The 23,156-nt window shown below is 43.8% G+C and overlaps 1 protein-coding gene and 1 pseudogene across 3 annotated transcripts in view; one reads left to right on the forward strand and one right to left on the reverse strand.

Moving 5' to 3' along the window:
- Positions 1-23,156, reverse strand: part of UNC13B (unc-13 homolog B) — a 227,442-nt gene that overhangs the window by 45,192 nt on the left and 159,094 nt on the right. The window lies entirely within an intron of this gene.
- LOC138931478 (small ribosomal subunit protein eS26 pseudogene) lies at positions 11,495-12,835 on the forward strand (annotated as a pseudogene).

Below are 23,156 nucleotides of genomic sequence, written 5' to 3' on the forward strand. Positions count from 1 at the left end.
GTAGCAAAAATGACTCCAGAAGAAACAGTCAATAATGTTGGAGGAGATACAAGACAGAGAGGTATTCTGGAAGCCAAGTGAAGAAAGTATTTCAAAAAGAAGGAATCTAGGGACTACCCTAGTGGCCCAGTGGTTAAGACTGCAATTCCATTATACGGGATGCAGGTTCAATCTCCAGGTCAGAGAACTAAGAATCCCACATCACACATGTCCAAAAAAAAAAAAAAAAAGGAAAGAAAGAAATTGAGGCATAAAAATAGACTAAAGATTAATGGACTAGAACTGGTAGTCCAGAAGTAAACTCCTACATTTATGGCCAGTTGATTTTGACCATTCAACAGATAAAGAATATTATTTTTCATAAATGGTGCTGAGATAACTAGACATACACATGCTCAAGAAGGAAGCTGGACCCCTGTCTCACACCATTCACAAAAATTAACTCAAAATGAATCACAGACCTAAATATAAGCACTAAATAAAACTATGAAACATTTAGGGAAAAAAAGTAGGAGTAAATTTTTGTGACCTTGGATTAGACAATGGTTTAGCTATAAAACCAAAAGCAAAATCAACACGAGAATAGATAAATAGAACTCATTCAAAATTTAAAACTTTTGTGCTCTGATACCCATATTACGATGGCAAACCAAACAAAGCCAACCAGGAAATAACAAATGTTATTTAGCAAGGATGTCAAAAAACTAGAACCTATGTGCACTATTGTTAGGAATGTGCAATGACAGCTGCTGTAGAAAACAACACAGCAATGCCTCAAAAAAAGATCAGGATTACCATATGATCCAACAATGCCACTCCTGCATATATACCCAAAAGAAATGAAAGCAAGAACTTCAACAGGTATTTGTACCCCCCTATTTATAGCAGCATTATTCACAATAGCCAAAACGTAGAAGAAACCCAAGTGTCCACTGATGGATGAATGGATATACAATGGAATGTCATTCACCCTTAGAAAGGCAGGAAATTCTGATATATGCTACAACACGGTGAACTTTAAAGACATTATGTCAAGTGAAATGAGCCAGTCAAAAAAGAACAAATATTGTGCAAATACACTTATATGAGGTACCTGGAGCAGTCAAATTTAGAGAGACAGAAAGTACAATGGCGACTGCCAATGGCTGAGGGGAGGCAAGAACAGGGAGTTAATTTAACAGGTACAGAGTTTCAGCTAGGGAAAACGGAAAAAGTTCTGGGGATTAGATGGTGGTGATGACCACATGGGATGGTCATGTGAATGAATTTTAAATGGCTAAAATGTTAAATTTTATATTTTTTATATTACAACAATTTTTTTGAAAAATAAAACATTTATGTTTCAAAGCATACCATAAAGAAAGTAAAAAGACAACCAACAAATTGGGGGAAAATATTTACAAATTATCTGGACCTATGTCCTTATGTCATTATTATCTGGACCCTTATGATTATACAGTGGAAGTAACAAATCGATTCAAGGGATTAGATCTGATTGACAGAGTGCCTGAAGAACTAGGGACAGAGGTTCGTGACTCTGTATAGGAGGCAGGGATCAAGACCATCCATTCCCAAGAAAAAGAAATGCAAAAAGGCAAAATGGTTGTCTGAAAAGGCCTTACAAATAGCTGTGAAAAGAAGAGAAGCAAAAGGCAAAGGAGAAAAGGAAAGATATACCCATTTGAATGCAGAGTTCCAAAGAATAACAACGAGAGATAAGAAAGCCTTCCTCAGCGATCAATGCAAAGAAATAGAGGAAAACAACAGAATGGGAAAGACTAGAGATCTTTTCAAGAAAATTTGAGATACTGAGGGAACATCTCTTGCAAAGATGGACACAATAAAGGACAGAAATGGTATGGACCTAACAGAAGCAGAAGGTATTAAGAGGTGGCAAGAATACACAAAGAACTATACAAAAAAGATCTTCACAACCTAGATAACCATGACAGTGTGATCACTCACCTAGAGCCAGACATCCTGGGATGCAAAGTCAAATGGGCTTTAGGAAGCATCACTATGAACAAAGCTAGTGGAGGTGATGGCATTTCAGTTGAGCTATTTCAAATCCTAAAAGATGCTGCTGTGAAATTGCTTCACTCAATATGCCAGCAAATTTAGAAAATTCAGCAGTGGCCACAGGACTAGAAAAGGTCAGTTTTCATTGCAATCCCAAAGAATGTTAAACTACTGCACAACTGTACTCATTTCATGTGCAAGCAAGGTAATGCTCAAAATTCTCCAAGCCAGGCTTCAACAGTACATGCAATGAGAACTTCCAGATGTTCAAGCTGGATTTAGAACAGGCAGAGGAAACAGATCAAATTGCCAACATCTGTTGGATTATCGAAAAAGCAAGAGAGTTCCACAAAAATATCTACTTTTGCTTTATTGACTATGTCAAAGCCTTTGACTGTGTAGATCATGACAAACTGTGGAAAATTGTTTAAGAAATGGGAATACCAGACCACCTGACCTGCCTGCCAAGAAAACTGTATGCAGGTCAAGAAGCAACAGTTAGAACTGGACATGGAACAACAGACTGGTTCCAAGTCAGGAAAGGAGTATGTCAAGGCTGTATATTGTCACTCTGCTTATTTAACTTATATGCAGAGTACATCATGCAAAATGCCGGGCTGGAGGAAGCACAACCTGGAATCAAGATTGCTGGGAGAAATATCAATAACCTCAGATACACCTCAGATACACAGATGACACCACTCTACGGCAGAAAGTAAAGGGGGACTAAAGAGCCTCTTGATGAAAGTGAAAGAGGAGAGTGAAAAAACTGGCCTAAAATTCAACATTCAAAAAACTAAGATCATCCGGTCCCATCACTCCTTGGCAAATAGATGGAGCAACAAGGGAAACAGTGACAGACTTTATTTTTTTTGGCTCCAAAATCACTGCAGATGGTGACTGCAGCCATGAAATTAAAAGATGCTTGCTCCTTGGAAGAAAAGCTATGACCAACATAGACAGCACATTAAAAAGCAGAGACATTACTTTGCCAACAAAGGTCTGTCTAGTCAAAGCTATAGTTTTTCTAGTAGTCATGTATGGATGTTAGAGCTGGACTATAAGGAAAGCTGAGGGCCAAAGAATTGATGCTTTTGAACTGTGGTGTTGGAGAAGACTCTTGAGAATCCCTTGGACTGAAAGGAGATCAAACCAGTCCATCCTAAAGGAGATCAGTCCTGAATATTCATTGAAAGGACTGATACTGAAGCTGAAACTCCAATACTTTGGCTACCTGATGTGAAGAACTGACTCATTGGAAAAGACCCTGATGCTGGGAAAGATTGAAGGCGGGAGGAAAGGGACAACAGAGGATGAGATGGTTGGATGGCATCAATGACTTAATGTACGAGTTTGAGCAAGCTCCAGGGGTTGGTAATAGACAGGGAAGCCTGGCATGCTGTAGTCCAGGGGGTCACAAAGAGTTGGACATGACTGAGCGACTGAACTGAACTGATGTCCAGAACATATAAACAACTCTTACAACTCAACAGAAAAAGACAAACAACTCAATTTAAAAATGGATAAAGGATTTAAATAGACATTTCTTCAAAGAAAATATAAAAATGGCCAATAAGCATATGAAAAGATGTTTTAACGTCATTAACCACTAGAGAAATGAACATCAAAGCTAGAAGATACCAGTCACACTCGCTAGGATGGCTCTAGTAAAAACAGAATGGCTAGGATGTGGAGAAATTTGAACTTGCATACACTGCTGGCAGAAATCCAAAATGGTGCAACCACAGTGGTAAACAGTCTAGAAGTTCCAAAAATATGTGAAACAGTTACCATATGACCCAGTGTTCCATTTCTAGGTATATACACAAGAGAATCAGAATATATGTCCACATGAAAACAGCAACATTATTCATAATAGCCAAAAACGTGGTAAAAAAAAAAAGGGCACAACAAAATGTCCATCAACTGATCAATGTATGAACAAAATGTACTATTTCCATATAATGGAATATTATTCAGCCACAAAAAGAAATGAAGCACCCATACGTGCTACAACATTGGTCAGTTTTGAAAACATTGGTCTGAGTAAGCTTAGACTGTAAAAGGTCCCAAGCAGAGCAGTGAAGAGAGCTTTTTCAAATCTTTCTTGTGGTAGCAGTCACTGTTGTATTGAATCAGTTTACCAGGTTGGCGTGGCTTCTCTCGTGGACTCTACAGCCAGAGTGTTGGCCAGAGGCCTGCCTGTGTGCTCGTTTACCTTGCTCTACTGCTTGTGCTTTGATGAATGGTGCTGGAGTCAGGCTGGATCTAGCACTGAAGGGATGCTGCCACTGCCTGACAGTCTCTCTACCATCCCACCTGTAGCCCACAGACCAGAGTGGATCTTAGAAAGCACCCAGAATTCTGGCTTGATCTCTTACTGGTGTTTCAGAACACCTCCTTCTCATTATTTCTGCTGCTGTCATAAGTTCCTGCATGGTGCAGTAGGATGTCAGCCCAGAAGAGAAACATTGCAACTTGAAGAACTGAGCCCCAGAGTTCTGGATCCTCAGGCTAACATTGACTCCCACCACAGAGTTGTTTCTACTGTTGCTGCAGTAGAAACAGTTGGCCAAAAAGTTCATTTGGATTTTTCTGTAACATGTTATGGAAAAAACCTGAATGACCTTTTTGGCCAATCCAATATAAAAATTTCTAAGTGCCCAGGAAGAAAGAAAAGGGGCTGCAAAGTTAAACAAAGACCAAAACCCCTTCTATCTGAGGAATTATAGAAAGCTTCCTGGAGGAGGTGAAACTTTGGCTGTATGTTGAAGAACTGAGTAAATTTTCCTAGGTTGATGTGGCAAACATAACACCTCAAGCTAGAAGGAAGCATGTATATGTGATATGCTGAAAACAAAGTACAAGGTGAATTTGTGAGACAGAAGATTCCTCCCAGGTGGAGGACCGTGGGACAAGAGAAGATAAGCCTGGAAATGTAAACTAGAGACCAGGTGTAGTGGCCTTGAATGCCAAGTGAAGAAATTGAGACTTCTTGATAGGGTATAAACAGTAGCTCTAGGGATATTTGAAAGGAACATGATTTTAATTTTTCAGTTTAGTTTTACAATGACATATTCATGATTCAAATTCTAAAAATTAGAAAAAAGTATATACAGTAAAAAAGAATCTCATTTCTCTAGTTTTTTACCTAATACCTTTTCCCACCGGCAATCCTATAACCAGTTTCTTATGTATCTTAATGGTTTTTTGTTTGGTTGGTTAACTGGGTTGTTATTGTTGTTTTTTGGCCATGCCATGTGGCTTGCAAGATCTCAGTTCTCTGGCCAGGGACTGATCCTGGGTGACAGCAATGAAAGCCCAGAATCCTAACCACTAGGTCACTAGGGAACTCCTTTGTTAAATATTCTATACATATATACAAACAAACACTATGCGTTTGTATATGTATTCTTCATCTCTCCTTTTTATGCAAATGTATGGGCTTCCCTAGTGGCTCAGTAGTTTAAAAAAAAAAAAATCAGCCTGCTAATGCAGAAGACACGGGCTTGATTCCTGAGTCAGGAATTCCCCTGGAGTAGGAAATGGCAATCCACTCCATTATTCTTGCCTGGAGAATCCCATGGACAGAGGAGCCTGATAGTCCATGGGGTTCCAAGAGTCTGATACGACTTAGAGCCTAAACAACAACAAAGCATCTTACACATACTGTTCTGCACCTTGTTTTCTGAAATATGTCAATGTATCTTTCCCTTTCAGCAAAGAGGTACCTCTTTCTTTTTACAGCTGCATGGTACTGCATTTCATTGTTTGGATGTCCCAGTAAGTTATTTAACCAGGCTTTCTTAAGAATATTTAGGTTGTTTTCAATCTTCACTATTAAAAACAATACCTCAGAAATAGCCTTGAACAGATGTCCCTTCTACATGTGAAAATGTACCTGCAGGATATATTCTTGGAAGCAGTGCTAGGCCTCAAAGGGCATACACAATTCTGATGAATGTTGCCTTCCTCAGAGGTTATACCAATTTCCACTCCCATGCCACCAGCAATAGATGAGTACCTGTTCTCTCACATCTTTGCCAACACAATATGTTTCATAATTTTAATCTTGCCTTAGAAAGATTAATCAGGTTATATGCATAAGAGGACAACCTCATTTACATTTAAAATTAGATGAATAAAGCATATGCTCTTTGGATAAATTTATTATAATTTTGATTGGGAGAGGTAATTTTAAAGCTACATGTCATCTCCATGCTGCCCAGAAAATACTTTTCTCAATTTTTGTAGCCAAAAACCATTTCATTGTCTAAATGTTAGGTAAGCAGCCTTTAACTGGAGATGGAAGAAAGGGAATATGACCAGTGCGGAGCAGAGTCAGGCTCTTGGGCAGGGTCAGCGCTGCAAGAAGTTTCTGGACAGCTCCGAGTTAGAACTAAGGTTCTGTACTGTCAACTCCAGTACTGGGAAGGAGACAGGTCAGGATAAGGGAAATTCCCACAGTGGCCCACAAGGTGGAGAATCCCCATCAGCTGTTGTAGAAATGGCAATCTTATCTCAGCAAGAAGCTCATGGAGAATAATTTTAAAATGCAACACAGGATTGCATCAGCATCTTAGCTTCTATGAGAAACATGCCTCTTTCCCCCATTCCTGCCTCCTACCCCACACCTACTTTATACCAGGATAGCCTAAAGTTCTGCAGCTATAAACTATTTTTGCTCAAATGCTTTTCCTCTTTTGAAAAGGTACTTTCTAAAGCTCTTGCCAATAAACTGGGAGCTCCCTATGGATAAGAACTCTTTTTCTGTTGCTTTTCAATTCTGTCACTTCAATTCCCACAGGATCAACTTACAAATCTATACCCCAATAATTGAGACTGATTGAAGATGTGAACCTCCCCCATCATCTTGTGAAGCTCACCACCAAGTTGGATCTCATGCTGGCCTGATGCAGGTCACACCCAGCCAGCTCCAAACCCATTCACCAGAGACGTGAAATACCTGGGTGCGTGTCTTCTACTGAGAGATGGTCTGTCTTCTGTACTAGCTCGTGTATAAGTTTTTTCTGCCTCAGTCTTTTCTCTCTTAGAACATCTTTAAAATTGCTGATGCATCTGCTGAGGTAGATGGTCTCTGTGCACACTTGCTCTAGGCTTAGTCTGCCCTGTTTGGGAGATTCAGGCCTGGAACAACTTTCACTTCCCAGACACGGAGCCAGAGCAAACCCTGGCGATGAATATGCAAGAGGCAAGTTACTGGAAGCCAGAGAGGAGTTGCTGGGATCCTGAGAGGTCTGGTCTCCCTGGGCAGAGATGCCCACTCCACCAGACACCACGCTGAGTATGCTCTCACTCCCCTGACTCCCGGGGCTCCCTAGTGAGAAATCCTGAGCACCCTCTGAACTCACTGTGCCAAGAAGTCTATCACTGTTTTCGGACCGGGAGCCACTCTCAATACTTTCAAGGTCCTCAGGGGTGATGGACCCACTGTTCTCCAGCTTCTGAAACACTCCCTGCAAAGCTGAACGAAAGTGGTCAATTGCTCGGCCCAGTTTACTTGTGTAAAACTTGATCTCTACATCTTCATCCTCTTGCGAGCCACCCAGGCGAGAGGACTTTTCCAAGACATCTTTGAGGACCTGAGCGGAATGTTCCTCCTCCTCATTCAAGTCAATATGAACCAGGTCATTGAAAGTCTCGGGCCCAATGCTGATTTCCTCCATTAGGCTGTCACAGCTCAGAGTTGCAAACCTTCTGGACTTGTCTGTCAAGAGGTCCTCTAGCTGCTTTGAGCTCAGAATATCCAACCCAGCTTCACAGGCCAGGAGTTTGTCCTCTGTCTTCAGCAACCCAGACAGTGATAGGCAACTGCCAGTCTCACTTTTGTCACTGCAATTGTTTTCTGTTTTTGCTGTTTTATATGCTTCAAGTCCTTGGTTACACTGTTTGAAAACCTGGGATTTCCCAGAATCCTCCTCTTTCGAGATTAACACTAGGGAAAGTTCCTCACATTGATGGAGGGTAGACAAAGAAGCTTCTCCTCCTGTCAATTCATTGCAGGAGCCCCTGAGAATCTGGGGGTTTCCTAATGTTCCTCTGACTTCACCCCCTGGCTTAGACTCATTGCTTGGCTTTGCCAAATCATTCTTGGGTGGGAAGCAAAGGCCTTGCTCTTCAGGGGTCTGGGGTTCTCTGTGTTGATTCTGAGCCCTCATTTGATGTGCTCCTGTTATTGGTCCTCTGTCCCCTGTTTCCACCTGAAAAACTGGCTCATCCAGGTGTAAAGAATTCAAATTATGATGCTGGAGTTGTTGTTCCAAAGATGAGAGAGACCCCTTTGGGGGATTCTTAGAGCACGGTGGCTGGCTTGGTTCTTCTCTGGTGGTGATCCGGACCCCTAAACTCTGCAAGAGGATGGATTTCTGCAATATGAGGTCCCTATGCTCTAGATGGGCAAGCTTCACAACAGTAGGCCTGGGAGCTGGGGCTCTGCCAGCTCGGTAAGCCTCTTTAATGAACCTATTGCACTGCATGCCATTAACATACATGTGCTTGGCCAGGAAGTTGTGAGCCAGCTCCATGGTATTTTCCCCATCTTGCTCAGGAAGTCCATACAGATACAGAATGGCTTCCTCGCTGGGTCTGTCCACATGGGGCTCCTGGGCCTTTCCCCCCACACACCCTTTGGCCAGGGAACTGCTGCCCACATGCAAGCCTTCTATTTCACTCAGAACTGAATCTACACAGCTAGAGACCTCATCCACTGAACCTCGGACTTGGCTCAAGTGCTGCCGCAACTCAGCAATCTCAGTTTGGAGACGGCTGATGCCCTGCAGTTCTCTGATGATGTAGTCCACTACATCCCCCAAAGGTTCTTGCTGTTCATGGCGACAGCCTTGGCCAAGGCCTCTGGACAAGAGGGGCTTGGCTTGATCCCTCTCTGAGGGCTCTGGACAGCTTGTGGTGATGCTGGCAGATGAGAGGTCCTGAGAGGCAGACCCTGAAACACAGGCTGTGGAGCCCAGAGGAAGCTGGCTGCTGGCCTGCTGCCCAAAGCTGCAACGCTGGGCCAGGCCCCCATCTGTATCCCCACCAATGGCGGAGGCTACAGGCCCACAGTGAGGGGGTGGGAAGCTGTCCTCTGGCAAGGTTCCGGCAGGGCCTGAGGACTTGCTCTTGATGCCACACAGAGTCTCTGCCTTTTTATCTGGGGAAAGCCTGGAGGAGGATCCCAAGGTGACCATGATTTCTTCCTCTGACTCTTGCAACAATCGCTTCATTTTCTCCCTCAGGGTCTGAGGGATTCTCAAGCTTGTTCCTCTTGTTTCTGGTCAGGACGATCAATAGAGATTGTGTTAGAAGGCAATATCCTGACCTGCTCTTTTCCGTCTATTTTTAGCAATTATTGATGGCTGATGCCTGGGGCTTGGCCCACAGTGATGCCTGGAATGGTCCCATGTGTGGTCTCAAACCTGGCACATGTCCCTGGATCCTGGTTTGACTCTTACCCTGCAGCTAGCAAAAAAGGAAAATAGTGTGCTTGGATCAGAAGGCAGCATGGTAATATGAATCAAGCCGTCAAGCAGGAATAAGAACATTACCTTCTAACACTCTAGGAGTCAACAGTGACCTGCCTCCCAAGGCTAGCCTTAAAGGTTACAGGCAGTCACTTCTCTCTCTCTCCTTGGCTTCCCATCAGAGTTTTGATGTAAAATCAGATCAAGCCCTTGTGTTGTGAGCAAGGGCTGATGCCAAAGGCATCAGGATTGAAACAGACTCCTGGGAAACAGGTGGGATGAACTCGACAGAGACTGAACCTTTACAAATTCAACATGAGGCTCAGCAACGAACACACAGATGTTTAACCACCAAACCTCAAATCACACACACAAGTAACAGATAAGACATGGAATGTTTCTTTTTTTTCCCCTCCAGTTTGTTGTCCTGGTGAAGACTCAGCTACTTAAAGGTTTGCTCCTGCCTATGCTTATAGCACAAAGTGTTTTCCCCCTGCTTAGTGACAGCAACTTGGAGAGAGGACCATGACATGAAAGTGATTTCCTGTCTGTTTACTGCTGGAGTAACAGAGTGCTGCTCTAACCCGCTGAATTGCCTGGAGAGAACAATACATGTGGCAGGTAAGGAGTTGGAGTACATTGGAGAGGGTTGCAGGGTGCTCTGCTGTTCTCCAAAAAGGTGAAAAAAGACCTGCCACCAGTCTTGCCCCTAAATACTAAGCTACCGGTGACTGTAACTTATAGAGATGACTATTACCTTCTGGGGGGTGGGGCGTGGGGTGGGAATCCATTCCCTTTTTACTGGAAAAATGCAGAATGTAGGGAAGGAGCAGAGTGGAAAGGACAAAGCGTGAAGCAGAGAGCCCAGGAGTGCACGGGACTGCCAGTACTCTGGCTCTGCTAGGTCAGCTGGGGATGGCTCAAATAGGTTGGTGGGAGACATGCTATCCTTCCCGTTCTTCAACTGGAGATGGTTTCTCTATTTTCTAGATCTGACCTAGATTTCTATATCTTCTAACACCCCTGCCTCCTCCTAACTCAAGTTAACCCTAAAAAGTGAAACCTGTCTGTGAAGAACACAAGCTGACTGCTCCCACAGCAATCATTTGTCGGGAAGACCACCAACTAGAGTCTGTGGGTCTGAAAATTAAAAGCACTGGACTTCTCCAGACTACGAAGAACCAGAAGAACAAGTCCCAAGACTTGAAATAAAGATGAAGCTGACCTCTTTTACTGGAAATAACTAGGCCAAGAATCAAGAGACTAGATTAATTTCCTTTTCATTCTTCCCTTCTCTCTAGTTCATGTAAAAACTCTTACTTCATCAAGGAACTCTTCATTTAAGAACTCTTAACCATCCTGTGAGGCATTCGAGAGGCCTAATTACTGCTTTTTAAGCATTACTGCTTTATTTCAATGTTTCAAGGGGTCAGGATCAGCCATACCCATAATGTGGTTTACTCAGCCTAGTCTCTGTGTGTGTGTATGTGTGTGTGTGTGAGAGAGAGAGACAGATACACAGACAGACAGACAATACATGCACAATCTGAACTCCTGAGTCTCAGGTTTAGAGATCCAGTTGCCTAGCCATCAAAGCCCCCAATTCCGGGAATGAGTCAAATTCTTACTTCTCTCCTTCCAAAAGAACAAAATCTACATTTCCAAAGCCACTCCTCTTTTCTCCCTAAGGTGCAAGGTCTGGATACCCTGATTTGGTCTTGGTGCTCGGTATTAGCTTTAAACCATGTCCCCAGCCTGATGGACTAGAGCTGGCAATTTGCCTTTCAAGCTCTTCTCAAAAGAGAAAGACCGTTTACTAAACCAAGATGGAAACTCTGTGTATACGCCACAAGCAAGTGGTACTAGGCTGAGAATCCCCAGACATTAAGTTTGAGTCTTGCTTCACCAGTGACCTTGGATTAAACACTTCTCCGCTCTGTGCCTTAGTTTCCTCATCTGTAAAGTGGGGGAGCTCATCATGGAGATGTTATAAAATGAGGTAATTGGTAAGCTGTACAGCAGCGGAGCACAGTTATTATTACTGACGTGGCAAGACCCTGAAACAAAGATGCAGGGAGACCAGTGTCTAAGCCTAATGTGCAGCTGCCTAAATAGTATGATTTGAGCGAACCATGACTTCTATCCCAGCCCCAGACCCCTAGTCTTCCCAGTGTCTTCTAACGGTCTGCAGCAAGGCCTGGATGACAACCATTACAGTGTGCCTTTTTGTCAGTCTTTCTTCTAGAAGTTTTCTTTTTAAGGTAAGAAAAGGGAAGAGCAAAATATTCACTCCCAACATTTCATTCAGGTGACAGGATGCTTGCCACCCTCCCTCAGGCAGCCTGAAAGCACAAGGAAGCTGCATGGGCCGAGTCTTCCTTTCTAATGCTGGCACGGCCCAGAACGCACTGCCAGGCCCTCCACGGCTGGCCCCACTCCAGCCTAGAGGCAGTTTTCCAGGAACAACACTGAAGCTGACTGTCATGTTATTGCTTCAGTGCAGGCCAGGTTAACTTTGGGCCTATCTACTTCTACCCATCAGATCAGTATTCCAGGTGGGCCTGGCCTAACTTCCTGGACAGTCTTGCCAGGTCCAAGAGTGCAGTGCCTACACCACCGGCTGGCCAGCCACACAGGGGACCAATGGCACAGCCGCTGCCATCCAGAGCCTTTTCCTGTGGTATCCTGAAGGTCTAAAGGCAGAGCTGCCTGCTTCCCTATTTAATACATTTTCCAGCTAGAGCTCCCAGAGTAGCTCCTCCTGGGCTCAAACAAAGATGCTTATGTTCATACTAAACAAACAAAACCCTCTAAACCTTCTTCTGAATTGGTAGCCACAGCTCCCAGGTGAACTCTGAACTTAAGAATCACCTCCTAGCCTCTCTCGCCTCGGCGCTTCCAAGGTGACCAAGAAAAGAACGAACAATGGTCGTGCCAAAAAGGGCTGCGGCCACGTGCAGCCTATTCGCTGCACCAACTGTGCCCGATGCGTGCCCAAGGATAAGGCCATTAAGAAGTTCGTCATTCGGAACATCGTAGAGGCGGCAGCCGTCAGGGACATTTCTGAAGCGAGTGTTTTCGACGCCTACGTGCTTCCCAAGCTGTATGTGAAACTACATTACTGCGTGAGTTGTGCCATTCACAGCAAGGTAGTCAGGAATCGCTCTTGGGAAGCCCGTAAGGACCAAACACCTCCACCCCGATTTAGACCTGCGGGTGCTGCCCCACGTCCTCCACCAAAGCCCATGTAAGGATCCAAGTCCTTAAAGACTGAAGAAATATTGGTGTCTCTGAAAAGACAATAAAATGGAAATTATAAAAAAAAAAAAAAAAAAGAATCACCTCCTAGGGATATGGGTTCTGTAAAGGCACCAAAGCCACCCAGTTGTCCACCTATTTAGGAAACGGGACAGAGCTCACTGTGATGCCCAGAGGATTAACCAATCACTCTGCTCAGAACACCATAGGATACCAGGAGACAGGATGGGCTGAAAGGGCAACCAGAAGAGCCAGGATATCCAGCTCAAGGCCCCCTCCTTCTTCAGCCTTTCTTTGCTACTTCTGTCCACAGGAATGGGATAACTGGGGCCAAAGTGTGAGTAAAACAGTTGATCTTTAAATCAATTCAACCAATGTGCTAGGCACTAAGCTACGTGCTAGGAATATAAGACAGTTCCTGTTCTCTAATATATTAAAGTTTGGAAACAGAGTTAGGCAAATAAACTATCACAAAGTGATACATGTTATAATAGAAGTTGTAATAGAAAAGCGAGCACCTAATTCCAGGGTGGGGAATGGGAAGTTGATGGGAAGTCCAGCAAAAGCAGGACAGGAAAGGCCACCAAGAAGAAGTAATACTCGGGGGGGGAGAAAAGAAGTAATACTTGAACTGGAAAGGCATAAGGAGGCCTTGGGGCCCAACCAGCTCAAAGCCAGCCCTCTAGTTTCCTTCGAGGTATATAGTGCTGTCATGCTGTCCTATCCGCTTGGCCTATCCACTCAAGTCAACTCTCCAAACTTCATACATACACCCTTGAAAATGATATCTTTCTGTAGTCTTTTCCTAAGGAATGCCTAAGGCTGGGAAGAATAAGGTGGCCCTTTCAAGGAATACCTGCTTTTGAAAAAGGAACATACCAAAACAAAATGAATTAATCAAAAGGAACAAAGTTTCAATGATGGAAAGCTGAGAACAGTGTCCGGGAGGAGATCCCTTATATCACACTGCATCAGCACCAGCCTGCCACAAAGAGTCAAGAAAAAAAAGCTCTCGGCTTTCTGAAATGCCTGGTTCTTTCATCTCTCTCTGCCTTATCAAATAAATGTCATTAGGAATGTGAGTATTCCTTGTAAAATTGCTTCTGACCCAAATCTTGGCTTGGAGGAAACAAAGGGGAGACCTCTGGGAATAGGCCAGGACTCTCTGCACATATATCAAGCAGCCTCTCATTCTGTGTGAAACAAGCACAGAAGGCAAAAGCCAAGAGCTCTGAGTCTCCTACCTATCTCTCCCATATCACCCACGGAAGTCAGATCATTCCTGGGCCATTTACCAATAACGCTGTATGGCTAATACGATGGGAAATGAATTTCTAGGACCAAGGCAGATAGGGGTACTCTTATGATGTTAATCTTTGAGAAATTATCAATGCTCACAGAGAATCTTGTCAGACACAATGATCAGAGTCACAAGGTATAAAGGCTGAGATTAGCCAAAGGGAACGAAGAATGCTCCTCAAATGTGTAGCAAGGTCCCTGAGTTTGAACAAATTCCGGGAGATAGTGAAGGGCAGGGAAACCTGGCACACTCAGTCCACGGGGCTGCAAAGAGTCCAACGCGATTTAGCGACTGAACAACAACAAAGGTCCCTGTACTGCAGTTGCCCCCCTCCTCACCTGCCTCAGGAGGCCCTCCATTTATTGGCCGGAAGCCGAACACGGTAAAGGACAGAAAACTTCAAGCACTGTATCCAAGAAGGGAGACAGACCCTCAGGGGGTGTACAGCAGCATGGAAAAGGATGCTGCCTTCTGAGGGTTGGCACATCAAGACCCCAGAATGAAGACTGAATAGCAGTCAGGAGAGCTGGGTATTCTGTGCCCTTCCCAGGGTGCCCTGCCAGCACTACCAGGGTTTATTATACCGAAGAGTCTAACAAACCCTAAAACAAATACATATGTACCTAGACTCGGATGCTCTTGACAAAGACTCTTTGCCCAAACTTGAGTCAGGCTCCTTTGAGCCCTCTTTGTGACTAGGCCCCTGTCCTTGGACTCTGTTTAGTCCAATTTTAGCAAGCATCTTACCAGGTCAGTTTAGTGAAAATTCCCCACCTTTGATATCAGACCAAATTCCTTATCCCTCACCCTGGCCTGATGCCAGCAAAAACCCTGTCAAGTCCATTTAACCAGATGCCTCTCTTCCCCTGATGCTTCCTCTTAGTCATTTTCCATCCACTGACCCTCACCCTGTTCCTTGGCTAAAAATTATCACTTGCATTCAGTTGGGCTCAATCTTTCTCCCCTTACAGTACTGCAGAATAATAGCCCCCCTGAATAAAGTCTGTCTTACCATTTCTATCAAATAACAGAACAACTTTTTTCTTAAGCACTCATCATGTTCTCTTTTTCTTTACTACCTAAGACTCTTGTGAGTAAACTGAAGATGGCTTGTGAGTAGGAATCTAGCCCCTGAACACTCTATCCACCCCCGGCACCCCCACATTCTTTATCCTTTCGCTCTGCTCTAGTTTCTTCACAGAACTTATTGATACTACCACCTGATAGATCATATATCTGTCTGCTTATCATCTGTCTTTCTCCCCAACTTCTATCCTAGAATGTGAGCAAGGACTCTGTTTTGTTCATTGCTGCAGCCTTAGTACACAGTGCCTGGCATATATGATGCTCAAACTAAAACAAAATAAATCTTGCCATTATAATAAATGGATCCAGGACACAAAAGCAAAAAATGCTAGAGTTGGAAGAGTTCTTTACAGTTTATCAAGGCCTGGAATCTCACATTATGATCTAGCCTATGGGCTAGTTTTGTTTGGCTATCACACATTTTTCTGAATTTTAAATTTGAAAGGCTTTAGGCAGAACAGTGAATATACAGGCTTCTCAAAAGCCCAATTACCCAAGTTTGTAAGACTTGACCTAGAATGACACCCTTGTTGTTAATCTATTTTACTTTGGCAGACACCTAAGTGGGAGGGGCTCTTGCTTAAGTGAGTGTGAACTCCATTACATTGAAAAATGGGCCTTGTTTGTGTTTTAATTCCTAATGCCTAGCACAGGGCATTACTATGCCAAGCATATAGCCCAGCACACAGTGAGAGCTCAGTGCCATGGAAGGAATAAGTAAGTGATGGCAGAAATGATTTAGAATCCAAGTGTTCTGCTTCCTAGTCCATTTCCTAGTCCATTTTTATGTTCCCACAAAAACATACTGCCTTTGAGTTCTACATTTTCTTACAGGCTGATGGCTTACAATCCCCTTCCATTGTAAAACTAAGCTGGAAACTTCTCCCCAAATATACTTGCTCACAATTTGGTGTGGGGGGGCACTCATTCAGTACAAATAAACAGAGTACTGGCAGCACCAGCCTCTGCCAGACTGTCAGTTAGCTGGTATCTCTCCAGAATACAAGACTGGTAGAAAGAGACCCTGTGTGTCTTCCCCAGGGATGCCGTCATGGGGCTTCCACTTGCCCTCTAGCTGGAAGAGCTGCTTTCATCCTTGTGCTGATGGTGGGTCTAGAACCACACTGTTCAACAGAAATAGAATGTGAGCCACATATATAATTTTAAACATTTCTAGTGGCTGCACAAATTAAAAGAAATAAGTAAAATTAATTTTAATTATTTTATTTCACCCATTACCCAAGATATTATTCTTTCAACACAAAATCAATCTAAAAATATCATCACATGTAGGCATTCTGTTTTTCATACTGAGTCCTTGAACTCTGGTATGTATCTTCTATTTACAGCACATCTCAGTTTAAACTAGCCACTCTTCAAGCACTCAACAACCGCATGTGGCTGGTGGCTACTACATTGAATTGCATAGTTTTAGAAGTAGGGCAGGGGACACTCTGGAGAACCTTTAAAACCTGGCAGTGGATGCTCACTGCCAAGAAGAGACTGTCATCTCAGGGGCAGTAGAATGTTCTGTTCTTTCACTCTCCCTTTAACCTGCTCACTCGGATCCTAGCTCCAAGCAGCATATTTTCATTTGCTGTCGGGCTTGATCCTCCCCAAGGCTACAAAGAACAAAGGCCCAAACCTGCAGGGAATGAGACCCTTTTCTCAACCTGATTCTTTCTAGAGACCATGCAACTCCGTGTAGCTTAGGTCCAATACTATGGGCAAACTTACAAGAAAAATACAGTAACTTCAACAGAAGCTACACCTTCGCAGGGAAGACTTAGAGACCTCTCACAGACAGAGCGTAGGTAGTCTCAATGCAGCTTGGTCAAAGGTATGCAATCCTACACAACTCACACTAGAGGGAAACACGGCAGTAGTAAAATTGTTGAAAATTTTACAGTTTACAAGGTTCCCATTTTATCATCACAACAATTCTGTGAGGTAAGAGGTAAGAATTACTATTCTGATTTCATAAATGAGGAAAATAAAGTTCAGAGGGTTTTAATGACTTGACGAAGGTCACTGAGTAGAGCTGGGATTTAAAACAGGGTCCTCAATCTACAAAGTTAGTGCTTTTTTCATCTTACAAGCATGACACAAGTGGACATATTATCTGTTACCCGTGTGTGTCCACATTTAAATCTGAGAAAACTCAAGATGACTTTTGTATAGAGAGAGTAAAAACAAGAGGATGAATTAATACTCACATTAGACAGAAGCACAGTATAGACACTTAAACACACTCTCACACGTTGGAAAAATGGAAAGGTTTCTGAATATACATAGGCATATCCAAAAATAGGAAGGTTATGTAGGTATATGCATACATGTATGATATAAAAGAACATATATATGCATGCACATGAAAGGAAAGATGGCTTGTGTATATTTATGTAAGGTGAATGAATGAGTTCTCTCTCTCTCTATATATATATATATGTAACACACAAGAGAGGAACGGACAGGTTATTTATAAACATATGAACATATCAAGAGAGAGATATAGATTCTTCATATATAGGTATGCACATATACAAAAGGGTGGATGGTATTTATATACATACAGGAGAGTTTCAAGGAGGAATGGACAGTCAGGTTATCAGCATATAAACACGTGCACGTGAAGATTCTACCTTCAGTGCTGAGTATGCTGTTTTCCACTCCTTATAATGACCCCCCACCAGCAAGTTGGCTCATGCAGTTATGTAATTAATGTAGCTGTTCCATATTCCACCCACAAATGCTTTGCTTTTGTCCCTGCTTCTCATTCAGAGTCAGTCATACACTCAACACCACTTACCTTGCTGCTGCAATCAAAATAAGAGTTAAAGAAATGAAAAGGGGGGAAAAAAACACATGAGAACCACAAATTCTCAAGTTTTAGAATGCAAGTGCTGTCTCTAAAAGGAAATCCATTCAGAAGCACTCCTTGGTTTGACAGAGAAGCCACAGGATGAACTTTGTAAGCCACAGCACAGCTGCTTGCCCACCCAATAAACAGAGAGCTGAGGAGCAATTATTCCCGGCTGCACCCAGCTGGCTGGCTCCTTGGTGCAAAGTTGAAGGTAGGAACAATACCCGGCAGAGAAATTCCCTCAGTGATGGGCTGGGCAGGAGTCTTGCTGGCTGCAAATCTAGAAATCCAATCTGGTCCACACCTCTCTGCTGAGGGGGGAATACTGACGACCAGCCTGCTGAAGGTTATAGCAGCCAAACTTTGACTGGACGTGGAATTCTAACTCAATCGATTCCGGGCTTTGAGACAGAGACAGAAAGCAGGGCAGCTACTGCTCCTGCTGCTGCTCCTCCTCCTCTCCAGCTGCTTCCTGCCTGCAACCTCCCATAGGGCACCAGCCCTCCTCACACGTTCCCGGCGCACACACCCCCTTTCCCAGCACACTCACGCACACACAGACCTCACCAGCAAGCTCACTCACACACCCTCCGTGAGTGTCTCTCCCTCTCCCTAAATATAGATGTTACTCTCTCCCCTCCCCCATTTCTTCCCCCCACCTCTTCTCCCCCTCCTTTCTTTTCCTCTGCCTATCCACCTCGCTCATGTCTGGGCTAGAGGATACAGAGAGACAGAAGACAGAGCCCTATGCTCGGAGGAGATCCCAGCCTCAGAGGGAAGACAGAACACAGCAAAAACAGTCAAAGCATAATACAAAAGGAGTTGTCCCTTCTACTGAGATAAGCTCTAGGTTTTTTTGTTTGGTTGCTTTTTAGTTTTGGTTTTCTATGTATATAATCTGTGTGTGCCTTTGGCAAAGCTGGAGAACAAGTAAAGTCCCAAGGGCAGTTAACATCAAACAACACCACGTTCTCAAAGTAGGTACCTAGTCTAGTTCTTCTGAATGGCCACAGCAAAAGAACCAACCAGAAAACAAGAACTCCCTTAGGCTATGCCAAGGCAATGATTAGACAGAAGTAGAGAAACAAGGTGGGCTGAGGAAGGCCCGCTCTACTGCAGAAGTCAGGACCACAGATTGTTTTGGAATCTAGAATCAGGAACTAACTAACCTAAATTAGAAACTAGCTAACCTAAAGTGGAAAAGACCCTGATGTTGGGAAAGACTAAAGGCAGGAGGAGAAGGGGGCGACAGAGGATGAGATGGTTCGATGGCATCACTGACTCAATGGACATGAGTTTGAGCAAGTTACGGGAGATGGTGAAGGACAGGGAGGCTTGGTGTGCTGTAGTCCATGGGTTTGCAAAGAGTCGGACATGACCAAGTGACTGAACAATATACCTAAAGTAATATCATGTTGATCTAAAGTGCATAAGGTTTAGGACCCTGGTCTCACAGTCCCAAATTTCCTGGACCTTTGCCAGTGGCAGCCTCACCTCCCTGGAGACTTGCTAGTCAGGTGGTTCTCACATGGCCCTAATTCCAAATAATTCAACAATTCTAGTGGAATTATCAGGAAATTCCAGCTAAATTTCATCAGGAAATTACCTTACCTTCAAAGAGCACTCAAGTTGTTCACTGCAACACAACGCCAAGCATAATCCAGGGACCCTTGAAGCTCTGGAGCATTAATGACAAAAACGTGAAACACATGATACCTCTTTCTACTCTGCAACCACAGGACAGGAAAAACACTGTTTGAGCCCAGAGAACCTCAGAATTCTTCTCAAAATAGTGCCTAGTCAGCCAGTAACAATCCAGTGAAGCCATTCCTATTCTACCTCCTCTGAGCCTAATCTAATAAAATAATCTCCTCCTCCTAGGTTAACAGCAGGTGGGCAGACTGGATTCACCCATTATGCCCAAACCAGGCTTTCAAGCCTTCCTACTTCTGTTGCCCTGCAACTTTCCTCATGACCATGCACAACAAAATGAGGCCCTGCTGGCCAGGAAGCAGGCAGTCTATGGGGGCTACCTTGGAATCTGTCATTACAGAACAGCAGCCCTATACAGTAGATAAAACAAGCTTTTAAATTAAGAATGATTTCCTCGGCTTATCCAAGATCCTGAGGAGAAAGCGTTGAGGCCAGAGCCAACATTTGCCTCCCTACTGCCTTCTTCCAATAATACTGCTTCCCCCTCAACCAAGGAAAAAAAAATTAGATTTCCAGAGACACTACACAACCCATTTCTTAACCATCCACCTCATTATGCAGCGAACACTGACAGCAAAGCAAATACCTCCTAACCCAGTTGGGAGCTGGCTGGATGACAGAAGAGATAAGGCTGACAGTGCAACCATAACCACATCTAAATATGGAAAGAAAAAAAAAAAAACAAAAAAACTTGAAAACTGTCAAATTTCAGTGGAAGTCATGGCAAATTTACTGTGGAGCTCCTCATATTTCAGCCAGGAGAAAGAGGTAAAGGGTTTATTAACACAAGAAATATAGCAAAGACTGATGAAATTGGAATTCCCTCCCCCAGATCTGTAGCCACTCCTAAAGAGGTCAGAGCAGTGGCTGTCGTGACCAGATTTGGGTCTGAGCTTCCTACACTCAAGAGAAGATCAAACTCTCAAGACTGAGAAAGACCCTCAGAGGTAGGACACCACCCATAGAACCTACTTCTTCCTAGCATATCCACCAGGGGCTAGGACCTCCAGAGGCTGTAACTGAGGCTGATGTGTCCGTCTTGCCCATATGCCTACGCAAACACATTCAGCTCATCTTCTAAGCAGTCTGAGTTTTCCAGAAAAACAAAGGCTCAGACAAGAGAAAATGTGTTTAGAACATGAGGCGTAACAAATCTGCTATCTCTAGTTCTAGTCTTCACGAGAGCACTCATGTGGCTCTGTCCATAAACTACTTTTGTATCTTTCCTCCTTCTCAAGGTTCAGCAAAAGAAACAAGGGGCATAAGCGAGAAAGTGGTAAACAGCAGTCACTGCCAACTCAGTAAAAAAGCAGTGCTCCTTTTGTCACTGTTCAACAGAGCCCAGAGAGTGCCAGACATTATGTGACCAAAGGACAATCAGACCTCCTCAATGAACTAGTCTTGTGTGTGCCCAGTTGCTCAACTGTGTCCGACTCTTTGCAACCCTTTGGACTGTAGCCCGCCAGGCTTCTCTGTCCATGAGATTCTCCAGGCAAGAATACTGGAGTGGGTTGCCATTTTCTCCTCCAGGGGATCTTCCCGACCCAGGGACTGAACCCACATCTTCTGTGTCTACTGCACTGGCAGGCAGATTCTTTACCATTGAGCCACCTGGGAAGCCCCTTTGGGGATGGACATAATTTCTGTTTCCTGAGCCATGTGAGCAAACTGCAGCTCCCTTCTCACCGTGGATCTCTCTCTCTTGGGAATCCTGGGCAGGCAGAAAAGGATAGGAGTGCCTTGTAGAGGTAAGAGTTAGTACAAGCACCCACCTTAGCTGGGCAGCTTCCTCAAAGCAGGGCTGTTCAAAAACCAGCTGGACAGAATTAGGAAAACAGATTGGGTTAAGAAGGAAAATGCATTTATCCAGAAGCTGTGAAATGCTCTGAACAGACATTCTCAAGGACTGGTTCCCAATTTAAATCTTTGCAGGGATCTTCGCCTAGAGACAGATGAGTCAAGATGGAAATTCAGCATGAGACACTGACACTCACGCAGAGTTGTGGGAAGGTTCAGAGCTGCAGGAGCTCTAAAGGAGAACCAAATGGGTGGGTTAGTCAGAAGACCACCTGGTGCACAAAACTCATCTTCAGCTAATGCATCTGAGAGTTGTCACACAAAGACCAGAGGAGGGGCTCACCAATCGCAGTTCTCTCCTCTCATACAAACCAAATTACGTCTCCTTGGGGCTAAATACAATCGGCTCGGAAGCAAAGAATGCGTCTGCTCCAAACCCGGCCTGCCTTTTCAGATGTCACTACCATAGAGTGGCTGGGTCAGAACCAACACGTGCCTGCCTTTTCTTCCAGTGTTAACAATCACATACACAGGGTGCAAAGGATAGGTTGACCCAAGCCTGACTTATGCAGGAATAAGCTTGTGACGCTTCTTTCTCTACCACTAAGTAAAGCCAGGAGCAATATGAAGAGGCTGGTATATGGTCAGACAACCTGGATCTGTTTCATGAGGAAAACACTTTGTTCTGGTGGCAAAGTCTCTTTTTCCCCTGTCCTCTATAGACTACTCAGAAATTACATGCAGCAGAGAATGATGGGTGACGGGAGGTGGTTCTCCTTCCCATAAGAACATGCCCGTTAAAGGAGTAAGCAGCCTGGCAGGGACACACTCACTTTACTGATGTGCTAAGACACAGCTGCTGCACAGTCTAAATCAGACTTGACAAGCTGCAAGGCAGGCCTAAGGAGTCACAAACTGCTGACAAATTTCAGTTCTATAATCAGGTCAAGCTCTGATTAGCAAAATTTTTAAAAGCTGATAAACTCTTCAGGACTGCCCAGCTAAACAGGTTTCCAGTCTAGACTTCTGAAGCGTGTGGTCCTGTTTTCACTCCTGGAACTAATGATCAAAAATATACACAAAATATACACAGCAAAGCTGTGTACATGTCCACCGCCCTCTTAAATAAACTTAGTTAAAGTCACAGTTCCCAGGTGAGGGCTCCTTAGGACTAAGGCTGGTGCTGACCTATATATCTGATTATGTATTTCCTGGTCTAGTCCACAAAGTGAACTGGTCCTGCCTTAGTCTCTGTACCCCAAAGGAGCCAAGCGTCCATATGCTGAGAATTCTCTAGTAGGAACCCAAAATTCAAAATTTCAGGGGGAAGTAAACCTCTAGCACTATGTTCTGACTGTCTAATATTGATCAAATATCCCTTCAATTCTTCGTGGCTTGTTCTGAGATCTACCTGAGTGAACCCAATTCTGGAAAATTCTCTTGGTATAGGCTCCTGTTTCTATAAGCTCTTCAAAATATGTCCCTAGCCAACAAACAAATCTCAAGTGTCTTGGGACTCAATGAAGGGACTCCCCAAAAGGAGGGGTTTTCCCTGTATGATTTTCTATATATTTAAATATATTTGGTTTGAGGCACTGAGTTATAGAAAACTAGCTAATGTTCAAAGAAGGAAGAGAAA

The sequence above is a fragment of the Ovis canadensis genome, chromosome 2 (assembly GCF_042477335.2).
Source record: "Ovis canadensis isolate MfBH-ARS-UI-01 breed Bighorn chromosome 2, ARS-UI_OviCan_v2, whole genome shotgun sequence".
Taxonomy (NCBI): domain Eukaryota; kingdom Metazoa; phylum Chordata; class Mammalia; order Artiodactyla; family Bovidae; genus Ovis; species Ovis canadensis.